The sequence below is a fragment of the Mirounga leonina genome, unplaced genomic scaffold (genome assembly GCF_011800145.1).
Source record: "Mirounga leonina isolate KUSES-001 unplaced genomic scaffold, KU_Mleo_1.0 Mir_168, whole genome shotgun sequence".
NCBI classification, from domain to species: Eukaryota; Metazoa; Chordata; class Mammalia; order Carnivora; family Phocidae; genus Mirounga; species Mirounga leonina.
Genome location: NW_023270426.1, coordinates 32,477,717 through 32,490,351, shown reverse-complemented (window position 1 = coordinate 32,490,351; position 12,635 = coordinate 32,477,717).

Genomic DNA, 12,635 nt, shown 5'->3' with positions numbered 1-12,635 from the left:
TCTGTTCCATTGATCTATGTGTCTATTTTTCTGCCAGTACCGTACTGTCTTGATGATGATAGCTTTGTAATAGAGCTGGAAGTCCGGAATTGTGATGCCGCCAGCTTTGCTTTTCTTTTTCAACATTCCTCTGGCTATGCGGGGTCTTTTCTGGTTCCATACAAATTTTAGGATTATTTGCTCCATTTCTTTGAAAAAAGTTGATGATATTTTGATAGGGATTGCATTGAATGTGTAGATTGCTCTAGGTAGCATTGACATCTTCACAATATTGTCTCTTCCAATCCATGAGCATGGAACATTTTTCCATTATTTTACCCTTCACCTATTTCACCTATCTCCCACTCACCTCCCCTTTGGTAACCATCAGTTTGTTCTCTATAGTTAAGAGTCTGTTTTTTGTTTGTCTTTTTTTTCCCTTTGTTTATTTGTTTTGTTTCTTAAATTACACATATGAGTGAGATCCTATAGTATTTGTCTTTCTCTGACTTATTTCACTTAGCACTGTACTCTCTAGGTCTATCCATGTTGTTGCAAGTGTCCATATTTCATTCTTTTTTATGGGTGAGTAATATTCCATTGTATATATATGCACCACATCTTCTTTATCCATTCATCTATCAATGGACACTTGGGCTGCTTTTGTAGTCTGGCTATTGTAAATAATGCTGCTATAAATATAGGGGTGCATATATTCCTTTGAATTAGTGTTTTCGTATTCTTTGCATAAATACCCAGTAGTGTGATTACTGGATCATAGGGTAATTTTATTTTAAACTTTTTGAGGAATCTCTCTTCTGTTTTCCACAGTGGCTGCACCAGTTTGCATTCTGACCAACAGTGCATGAAGATTCCTTTTTCTCCACATCCTCTCCAACACCTGCTGTTTCTTGTGTTTTTGATTTTAGCCATTCTGACAGGTGTGAGGTGATACCTCATTTGGTTTTGATTTGCATTTCTCTGATGATGAGTGATACTGAGCATCTCTTCATGTATCCGTTGGCCATCTTTATGTCTTCTTTGGAAAAATGTCTGTTCATGTCTTCTGCCCATTTTTTAATTGGGGTGTTTTTTTTTTTGATATTCAGTTTTGTAAGGTCTTTATACATTTTGGATGCTAACCCTTTATCATTTTTCCTATTCAGTAAGCTGCCTTTTAGTTTTGTTGATTGTTTCCTTTGCCATGCAGAAGCTTTTATTTTGATGTAGTGCCAATAGTTTATTTTTGCTTTTATTTCCCTTGCCTCAGGAGACATCTAGAAAACTATTGCTATGGTTGATGTCAGAGAAATTACTACTTGTGCTCTCTCTTCTAGGATTTTTATGGTTTCTGGTCTCAAATTTAAGTCCTTAATTCATTTTGAGTTTATTTTTGTGTGTGGTATAAGAAAGTGGTTCAGTTTCATTCTTTTGCATGTAGCTGTCTAGTTTCCCCAACACTGTTTGCTGAAGAGATGGTCTTTTCCCCATTGCCTATGCTTGCCTCCTTTGTTGAAGATTAATTGGTCCTGTACTTGTGGGTTTATTTCTGGACTCTCAATTCTGTTCTATTAATCTTTGTGTCTAGTATCATTACCACAGCTTTGTAATATATCTTGAAACCTGGGATTGTGATACCTTCAGCTTTGTTCTTCTTTTTCAAGATAATTTTGGCTATTTGGGGTCTTTTGTGGTTCCAAACAAATTTTAGGATTGTTTGTTCTAGCTCTGTGAAAAATGCCATTGGTATTTTGATAGGAATTACATTAAATCTGTAGATTGCTTTCAGTAGATGTGGATATTTTAACAGTATTTATTCTTCCAATTCATGAACATGGAATATCTTTTTATTTGTTATTCAGTTTCTTTCATCAGTGTTTTATAGTTTTCAGAGTATGGGTTTTTCACCTTCTTGGTTAAGTTTTTTCCTAGGCATTTCATTATTTTTGGTGTAATTGTAAGTGGAATTTTTTTCTTAATTTATCTTTCTAGGACTTCATTATTAGTGTATAGAAATGCAACAGATTTCTATATAGTGATTTTGTACCCTGTGGCCTTACTGAATTCATTTATCAATTGTAGTGGTTTTTTTGTGGAGTCTTTTGGGTTTTCTATATATAGTATCATGTCATCTTCAAATAGTGAAAGTTTTATTTCTTCCCTACCAGTTCAATGCCTTTTATTTCTATTTGTTGTCTGATTGCTGTGGCTAAGACTTCCAGTAGTATATTGAATAAAAGTGGTGAGAGTGGACTCCTTGTCTTGTTCCTGATCTTAGGGGAAAAGTCTCAGTTTTTCAGGGTAATATTGGCCTCACAGAATGAATTTGGAAGTTTTGCTTCCTTTTCTATTTCTTGTAAGAGTTTGAGAAGAATAGGTATTAACTCTTACTTAAAAGTTTGGTAGAATTCACCTATTCACCTGTAAAGTCATCTGGTCCTGGACTTTTGTTTGTTGGGAGTTCTTTGATTCCTGATTCAGTTTCTTTGCTGGTAATCATTTGTTCAAATTTTTCTATTTCTTTCTCATTCAGTTTTGGGAGGTTATATGTTTGTAGGAATTTATACATTTCTTCCAGGTTGTCCAATTTGTTGGCATATAATTTTTCATAATATTCTCTTATAATCCTTTGTATTTCTGTGGTGTCAGTTGTTATTTCTTCTCTTTCACTTTTTTTTTTTTTGAAGATTTTATTTATTTACTTGACAGAGACACAGTGAGAGAGGGGACACAAACAGGGGCAGAGGGAGAGGGAGAACCAGACTCCCCACTGAGCAAGGAGCCCAACATGGGATTCAATCCCAGGACCCTGAGCTGAAGACAGATGCTTAACAACTGAGCCACCCAGGCACCCTCCCCTCTTTCACTTCTGATGTTGTTTATTTGAGTCTTCTCTCTCTTTTTCTCTCTCTCTCTCGATGATTCTGGCTAAAGGTTTATCAATTTTGTTGATCTTTTCAAAGAACCAGCTCCAGGTTTCATTGATCTGTTCTGTTGTTTTTTGAGTTTCTATTTTGTTTATTTCTGCTCTAATCTTTATTATTTCCTTCCTTATACTGGTTTAGTAGTTTGTTTATTCCTTTTCTAGCTCTATTAGGTGTAAGGTAGGTTGTTTGAGATTTTTCTTGCTTCTTGAGGTAGGCCTGTGCGCTATAAACGTCCCTCTTAGAACAGCTTTTGCTGCATCCCAAAGATTTTGGACTGTTGTGTTTTCATTTTAATTTGTCTCTCTCTCTTTTTTTTTTTCTTTAAGATTTTATTTATTTATTTGACAGAGAGAGAGCACAAGTAGGCAGAGTGGTAGACAGAGGGAGAAGGAGAAGCAGGCTCCCTGCTCATCAGGGAGCCCGATGCGGGGCTCGATCCCAGGACCCTGGGATCATGACCTGAGCCGAAGGCAGACGCTTAACGACTGAGCCACCCAGGCGCCCCGTCTCTCTATATTTTTTGACTTCCTCTTTGATTTCTTGGTTGACCCATTCATTGTTTAGTAGCATGTTTTTTAACCTCCATGTATTTGTATTCTTTTCAGATTTTTTCTGTGGTTGTTTTCTAGTTTCATAGCATTGGGGTCAGAATAGATTCATGATATGACTTCCGTCTTTTGAATTTGTTGAGATTTGTTTTGTGACCTGATACATGATCTATTCTGGAGAATGTTACATATGCATTTGAAAATAATGAATAGTCTGCTGTTTCATGGTAGAATGTTCTAAATGTATTTGTTAGATCTGTCTGGTTCAATGTGTCATTCAAAGCCACTGTTTCTTTGTTGATTTTCTGTTTGGATGATCTATCCATTGATGTAGGTGGGGTGTTAAGTCACCTACTATTATTTTATTACTATAGATTACTTTCTTTATGTTTGTTATTAGCTGCTTTATGTATTTGGTGCTCCCATGTCGTGTGCATAAGTATTTACAACTGTTATATCTTCTTGTTGGATTTTTCCCTTTATGACTATGTACTGTTCTTTGTCTCTTGCTATTGTCTTTGTCTTTTTGTTTTGTTTTTTAATCTTTGTTTTCAAGTGTATTTTGTCTGATGTAAGTATTGCTATCCTAGCTTTCTTTCACTTATTTTTTCATGATAAATGATTTTCCATTGCTTCACTTTCAATCTGCATGTGTCTTTAGGTCTGAAATGAGTCTCTTGTAGGCAGCATATAGATGGGTCTTGCTTTTTTCTCCATTCCGACACCCTATGTCTTTAGGTTGGAGTATTTAGTCTATTTACATTCAAAGTACTTATTGATAGGTATATACTTATTGACATTTTGTTATCTGTTTTATGGTTGTTTTTGTAGTTCTCTGTTCCTTTCTTCTCTTGCTATCTTCTATCATGGTTTGTTGGCTCTCTTTAGTGATATACTTGGATTCCTTTCTCTTTAATTTTTGCATATCTATTATTGGTTTTTGATTTATGGTTACCATTAAGTTTACATATAATATCTTATGCATAGAGCAGTTTATATTAAGTTGATGGTCAATGGAAGTCTGAACCCATTCTTTATTCTTTTCCTCCCCCTTATGTCTTAGGTATATGATATCATACTCTACACATCCTTTTATTTTGTAAATCCCTGGAATGATTTTTATAGGTATACTTAATTTTACTGCTTTTGTAATTCCTATTTTTCTTACTGTTATGGTTTTTCCTCTCCCTTCAAAGAGTCCGCTTTAACATTTCATGTAATGTGGCTTAGGGGTGATGAATTTCTTTAACTTTTATCTGTGAAACTCTTTATCTCTTCTTCTATTCTGAATGATAGCCTTGCTGGTAGAATATTCTTGGCTGTAACGTTTCTCCCCCCAGCACTTTGAATATATTATGCCACTCTCTTCTGGCCTGCCAAGTTTCTGCTGGGAAATCAGCTGATAATATTGAGTTTCCCTTGTATGTAACTGTTTTCTTTTCTCTTGATGTTTTTAAAATTATCACTACTTTTTGCCATCTTAATTACTGTGTATCTTGGTGTGGACCTCCTTGGGTTGATTTTGTTGGGGACTCTCTGTGCCATCTGGATTTCTGTTTCCTTCCTCGGATTTGGGAAGTTTGTAACTATTATTTCTTCAAATAAGTTTTCTGCCCCCTTTCCTCTCTTTTCTTCTGCTGGGATCCCTATAATGTGAATGTTATTATGCTTGATGGTGTTGCTGAGTTCCTTTAGTTTTATTATTATTTTTTATCTCTCCTGTTCAGCTTGATTGCTTTGTATTACTCTGTCCTCCAGGTCGCTGATCTATTTTTTGCTTCTTGTAGTCCACTACTTACTCCATCTAGTGTATTTTTAATTTTAGTTATTGAGTTCTTCATCTCTGATTGGTTCTTTTTTATGTTTTTTTATCTCTTTGTTAAGGATCTCACTGAGGTCCTCCACTCTTTTCTCAAGTCTAGTGAGTGTGGTTATGACCATTACTTTAAATTCTCTATCAGACATATTCTTACCTCTGTTTCATTTAGCTCTTTTGCTGAGATTTTGTCCTGTGCTTTTGTTTGGGACATATTCCTCTGTCTCCTCATTTTGTCTAACTCTCTGCATCTGTTTCTTTGTATTAGAAAAATCAGGTATGTCTTTTCCTCTTAAAAGTAGCACTCTTTGAAAGAAGAGGTCCTGTAGTGCCCTATAGTGCAGTGTCCCCTGTTCACTAGAACCTGGAGCTTCATGGGTGTCGCCTGTGTGTGTTGCATATTCCCTACTGTTGTGGCCGTGTTTGCCAGTCTAGTCATCTGCAATGGCTCTCTTTTCCTGTTGTGGGCAGCATTTGGTCCCTGTATTGTTAATGGCCAGTTTTGGGCTGCCTTTGGCTTGAGATGAATCAGACCAGGAGGTTGTTAGAGATTCAGTAGCATGGGTGCTTTCCCTGTGTTTTTCCCTGCAAAGGTTTCTTTGGTACATGGGGCCTGAAGTCAGACCAGATGTCTGCACCCAGCCCACTACAAGGGCTGCAGCGGGACTGGGTGTGTCTGATTTTCTTTATCTTTCCCCTGGGTCCGAGTCACTTTGGAGTGGTGCTTATCCCTAGTTGTGGACTGCTCATACCCTACCAGGCTTGTGGCACTGCTTTGGCTGGACTCAGCCATATTGGAGGGGACAGATCTGCTGGAGAATTTGTGGGGCCAGGGAGGGAGCTCACAGTTTTAGTAAGGTTTGCCAATTCTGCTGTGGGAGGGAACCTTGGCTGAGGCCTGGTGGAGGAGGTGTGTCCATAGGAGAATCTGGGGGTGGGGCAGGTTGCTGGCAAGTTATGTAGGGAGTGTTGGCATTATGCTGGTTCTGGTAAGTGTCTATGTATCTAGGCTGGAGGGCAGTAGAGGGAAATGGCAGCCACCAGCTCCTTTGTTCCTGGAGAAGTTTCCCTACAATCCCTGCTCTTCCATTACATGTTCTGGGATTAGTAAACAAATCTCCCTCTTGTATACTCTAGGTGATCCTCAAATTGCTGCTTCTATGCTTTATCTCCACAGTGCTGTTGGTTTAACTGTCTCATTAAGGGCAGGGGCTAAGTTTCCTATTGCCCTCCCTGCTAGTCTTCTGACCTTCAGAGTTCCAGTGTTAAGCCCTGTGGATTATAAGAACTAGAGGAATTATGCCCCTTTGGTTTTCTTGTGGGTTCCCTGTGCCTGGGGTGCTTGGTGTGAGGATATGCTCTTCCCTCTCCACACTTGCAGTGTCCCTCTTTCCCACAGACAGTCCTGCAGGTCCTTTTATTTCCTGACTGAGTCTCTGTCCTTCCTACCCTCTTCAATGTGGCCTCTTCTCTGCCTTTAGCTATGGAGAGTCTGTTCTGCCTTTGAGTCATTTTCTGGGTTATTTATACTGTGGGTGTTATCTAGTGTATCTGTGAGCCCAGGTCCTCTTACTCCACCATGTTCTCTGTAAGTCAGCTAATCAGTTATTTTAAAATTTCTCTCTGATAGTTATAACATCTAGTTTATCTCTCAGTCTTTTTTGTTGGTTGCTTTGTCTTTTGAAAATGAGTTGTTTTTCCTTGACTCTTTATGTATCATCTAATTTTTGATTGAGTGCCTTAATCTAATGTATAGAACAGTAGAGACTGAGGTAAATAATCTTTATGCCTAGAAAAGGACATGTCCCTTCTTCTCCTAGGCCATTAGTGGGGTAAGAGGATGGTAGTGTTGAGACAGTCTTGTCAAATGTAGAACTGTGTTTGTTGTGTATTGTTGCTGTAGTTACCTTCAGTATATCACTGGCTTCAAATTCCTCTAATATTATCTTGTGCATAGAGTGGTGGTTGAATTACTGGAGGGTTTTTTCAATGTTTTTGCTCCATCTTCAACTTCAAACCTTTCTTGTGCTCCTGTGCCACAGAGAAGAGTTTTCTCTCTGTGCTCCTGACCCTCAACCAACAGCAGACTCCTGTTTCTTGTTACTTGGTTCTTGCTAGCCTGGTGGTAGGAGCAAGGGGTTTCTCTGTTGTCCTGGTTCAGTTTTTGTCATAGATAGGCCCTGTATCCCCCTATCTCTGGGAGCCTTTGAAAAAGCCCTTCTGTGTGAAAAATATGTCCAAACTAATTGAACAAAAGTGGAGCCTTGGCCACTAAAACCAAAGGATACTCCAACATTAGCCCTGGGGTGAGATCAACAAAAGGACTTTTTAAAAAGCCAGAGAATGCTTCTGTCCTTCTGTTTTTCATTTTGCTCTTATATAAATTTGAAGAAATAGTCTGGGGCAATGCTGAAAAACTCAAGGAAAGAACTTTACACAGAAAATAATACAAATGGTAACTTTGTGGTTGTGCAACACAGTAGTCCTGGGCAAAGGGATATTCTAGGTCTATGTTGGAACTTCTTATCTCCATTTCATTAAGGTGTGGTTTTTTTTTTTTTTTTTCACCACCTTGAGATTTTATCTTGTTCTATCATTTGGAACATATTCCTCTGTTTCTTCCTTTTGCTTGACTCTCTCTGTTGGTTTCTATGCATTAGATAAAACAGCCACCTATTCAAGTCTTGAAGGTGTGGCCTCCTGTAGGAGATGAACCTTACTGTTCAATCCTGCCCTAGCTCTTGGTTTTCTCTCAAACTTTTGTGATTGTCCATACAGCCTATTTTATTTTTAAAAGCTCCCAATGGTTGAGGGTGTGTCAAGACCTGTCAGTGTCTCTGAGGGGAGGATCTTGGTCAGCACACGGATGCAGGCTGACTGGAAGTGAAACCCTCAGGGAGCAGCTTTTAAAGTATGCAAATATATATAGTCCTCTGGGACCACAAGTGTAAGCCTCATAAGGATAAGCCCCACTTGCCACAAGAGCCCGCTGATCTGGAGGTGTCCCCTGGTCAGTATTCTCAAAAATCAGGGCTCCAGACAAGTGTATAATCTCCTTCCTGGGAGATACTGGTGAGCTATAGTGAGGCAGAGGGAGAGTGCATAGATGGCATCTCTTGGCCTGTGTTCCCTGAGAGCATTTCCACATGAACCTAAAGCTTACCCCTCAAGCCAAACTCCAGGACAAATGAATAGGCCTCTTTCACAGAAAGATGGGATGTGTTTCAGCCTGCTGTCTGTGCAGTTCTCTGGGAGTGGTAGACTGCCACGAACTGTCTCTTCACTTGTTAAGAATTCTGTGTGACCCAGGAATGCAAGCATTGCCCTCCCAACCCCTACTCCCTACCCCAACCCCCAGCCAGGCAATTAAGGGGCATCTCCGCGGTGGTAGCTGCAAAAACTGGGGCACTGGACACATGTAAAAACTCCACTGTACTCTCAAGTGAGGGTGAGGGACAGCTTATAGATGGTATCTGCAGGAAAAAGGAAAAAGAAAAAAAACCTTGCAATTAAAAAAAAAAAAGGTGGTGCCCACTGGCTAGAGGAAAGCAGAGGGAAAGCAGGAAGATGGTGCCCACTGGGTGACAGAAGGGCACCTGGGTGGCTCAGTTGTTAAGTGTCTGCCTTCGGCTCAGGTCATGATCCCAGGGTCCTGGGATCAAGCCCCGCATTGGGCTCCCTGCTCTGAGGGGAAGCCTGCTTCTCCCTCTCCCTCGGCCCCTCCCCCTGCTCATTCTCTCTCTCTAATAAATGAATAAAATCTTAAAAAAAAAAAAGATAAAAAAAGATAAAGCTGGTTATTTCACTCCCCTAATTAAAACTTTCCCAGGATATCCCACAATATTTGGAATAAGATCAGAATCTTTACCTTAACCCTCAGAAAGCCCCATGACCTGTTCTCTGACCTCCCTTTGGTTGTCTTTTTGTGCCATTTTCCTGTATCTGCTGTGCTCCAGTCACAGTGGCCTTCTGTCTTCCACAAGTGGTTAAATTTGTTCCTGCCTTTGGTCCTTGTCTCTACTTGCTCTCTCTGTCACTAGTGTTCTTGCCACTTCCCTTTTCCTAGCTGGCTCCTTCTTATCAATTGGATGCCACCTTCTTAGAGATACCTTCTCTGATTGCCTAATTTACCCAGTGACTATTCTATCCCTTTAGTTTTAATTCTTTGCATAATACTTTTCACCCTAAGTGAAAAGTTTATTGTTGGGGTGCCTGGGTGGCTCAGTCGTTAAGCATCTGCCTTCGGCTCAGGTCATGATCCCAGGGTCCTGGGATCGAGCTCCGCATCAGGCTCCCTGCTCCGTGGGAGGCCTGCTTTTCCCTCTCACACTCCCCCTGCTTGTCTTTCCTCTCGCTATCTCTTTCTCTGTCAAATAAATAAATAAAGTCTTTAAAAAAAAAAAGTTTATTGTTTATTTCTTTATTGTTTATTTCTTTATTGTCGGTCTCCTCTCCACTAGAATAAAAGGTTCATAAATCCAGGGGCTTTGTCTTGTGTTATGAACCTTTAATCCAACAGCCTAATAACAGTGCCCTAGAGGGCTCAGAGTAGGCCCTCTAAAAATAATTGTTAAATAAATAAACGTTCAGTGGAGGTAACAGTACTTATCGTAGAACATTATTAGGATTAAATAAGATAATGTTTATGAAGTGCTTAAAATAGAAACCAACATATAATATATTAAATAATTGGTAAGTATTATTATTGTTATTATTATTTTTGTCACTTTGGTGATTATTTTTCTCTAATCATTGTAATTAGGAGTTTGTTTCATTTTGTTTTGTTTTGATGTAATTCACGTCTTTTTGCCACAGTTATCTAATTTTCCTGTTTATAGGCCACTGGAGTTGTACTTCAGAGGTACTTGAAAATAACAGATTTAGCCTTTGGCATTCTCTCTTCTTAAGTTAAATAATTCTTCCTTATTAAGTTAAAGAATTCTAATTCTGTTCATTTTTTTTATACTTGGAGAAATGACTTTAAAAAACTCTTGTGTTATCCCCATTGGAGCCTTGTGCCAGGGCTACTGAGTGGAGCCATCACCACATACTAATTAGCAAATTCCTGCACAGCTCTAATTTGTCCAGACATAAAGAAAGCTGCCCATGCAATTTTCCCTTGAAAATGACAATGTTGCAATAGTAGTTCCACCTACTCTTAAAGGGTAGGAGTATCCATGCACACACATTTTCATATGTACTTTTAAAAATATATTGACAAATAAGGGGTCTGGTGTTTTTTGAAATCTCAGTTTGCTAGCTATTTTTAGAGAGCTCCATCCACTGCACCTTAGCTTCCCCATTCATAAATAAGACATAATAACTGAAATTAGAATCTGTGAAATTATTTCATATCTGAAGTACTATTCTACTCCAAAGGAATGGGAGAAGTGATCTGGTCTGGTTCTTTCTGGGATTTCTTTGTGTTTCATTTAGACCCTAAGGGTAGAAAACACTATGACTGTCGTATCTTTCTTTTGATATTTTGGACAGGATTCAATTGGGGGGTGGGGCGGTCTTGACTTTGATAGAAAACAGTGGTTATTTCATTAAAAAAGAAAAAATTATATATAAATATCCTTGATATGCCAGAGGAGTTGATGAGACTTTTTAACGATGTGAACAGTATATAGTATAGCATTGTAGAATGGGAAGGGAATTTGTAAGCTCAGTCTGGGTGTGGCTAAACTTACTCATGTTTGGCCATTTTCCTAAATTCTTTCTTGAAATGGAATGTGCATTTGGAGAAAAGAAACAAAATAAGAGCATGTAAAGACATTACACATGCCAATTTATCCTTTTACATTGAAACTTTTTCCTCCTTTACCATAAAGCCAGTTACACTTTTTCTTGAGTTAAACTCCTCAATGAAGTTTTAAAAAATTGTAATATTTTAGGACATTTTAAATCTGAAATAATGTAGAGTATTCATGACTGCGGCCTGATTAGCACTGCCATTTTGTTGCAGAAATTTAAATTACATTAGAAGCAATAAAAGAGATACTGTGAGTGAAGCACCAAAATCAGTGAAATAAAGGATGGGATTGAGAAAAATCATAGAAATGGCTAAGGAAAAGGAATGACTTGCAAGAGATTAGAAAAGAATTATGGATACAAAGAATAGCCATTGGAGATCTAAGACATAGGAAATAGCAATTTATAGACAAGAAAAGAGAAAGAAAAAAAAAAACATATTCAGAGATGTAATAGAAGAAAACTTACCTAAAATTAAAAAAGACTGAAAACCCAGATTGAAAGGGTTTATGGTGGCTTAGTAAAATTTAATAAATAACATCTCACATCAAGATGCATTTTGGTGAGGGCGCCTGTGTGGCTCAGTCGGTTAAGCGTCTGCCTTTGGCTCAGGTCATGATCTCAGGGTCCTGGGATCCAGCCCCGTGTCAGGCTCCCTGCTTAGCAGGAGGCTGCTTCTCCCTCTCCTTCTGCCCTTCCCCCTGCTTGTGCTCTCTCTCTCTCTCTCTCAAATAAATAAATAAAATCTTTTTAAAAAGATGCATTTTGGTGAAGTTAGTAACATCAAAAAAGAAAAAAAAAATTCTACATCATTCACAAATAGAAACCGAGACAGGTCACTCTCACTCCATTTCTCCCCCAACGTCCATAAACCTCCACTTACAAAAACAAAAACAGGTAAACAGTTCAGACTGATGTCAGAAGACAGAACCATTTTCAGATGGAAGATGAAGGAATAACATCTATAGAATGCCAAGGGGGAAAGAGTGCCACTCAGCTAAGTTATCTTTCTTATGTGAAGCTAATAGTAAAATATTCTCAGGAAAAATTATTCATGAACCCTTCCTGGAAAATTTCTTGCAAATGTAACTCAGCCCATCAGAATAAAAATAAAAGATAATAATAATGTAAAAAGAAATAAAGAGGGGCGTCTAGGTGGCTCAGTCAGTTAAGCATCTGCCTTCCGCTCGGTTCATGGTCCTGGGATTGAGCTCTGCATCAAGCTCCCTCCTTAGCAGGGGGAGTCTGCTTCTCCTTCTCCCTCTTCCCTTTCCCCCATTCCTGCACTCTCTCTCTCTCAAATAAATAAAATCTTTAAGAAGAAAGAAAGAAACCCAATTTATAAGTGAAATCAAAAGAACTGGAAAAAAGCATAGAATTGATTTAGATTTAAAGTTAAGGGCAATATTTTAAATTGACGGTGTGGAGAAATCTGTTATACTGAAATACATATTTATAAAATTATGACTGAGCTGGTAGTAAAGTAAGGGAAATAATTAGAGGCCAGAAACAGAAGAAAGAGTGATTCCACAGGGGGCTGTGACTTCAGAGTGTTATCTGCCTTGTGCAACACCTGGTGCTTCTCCCTGGTGGATTTTGCCTGGATTGTAA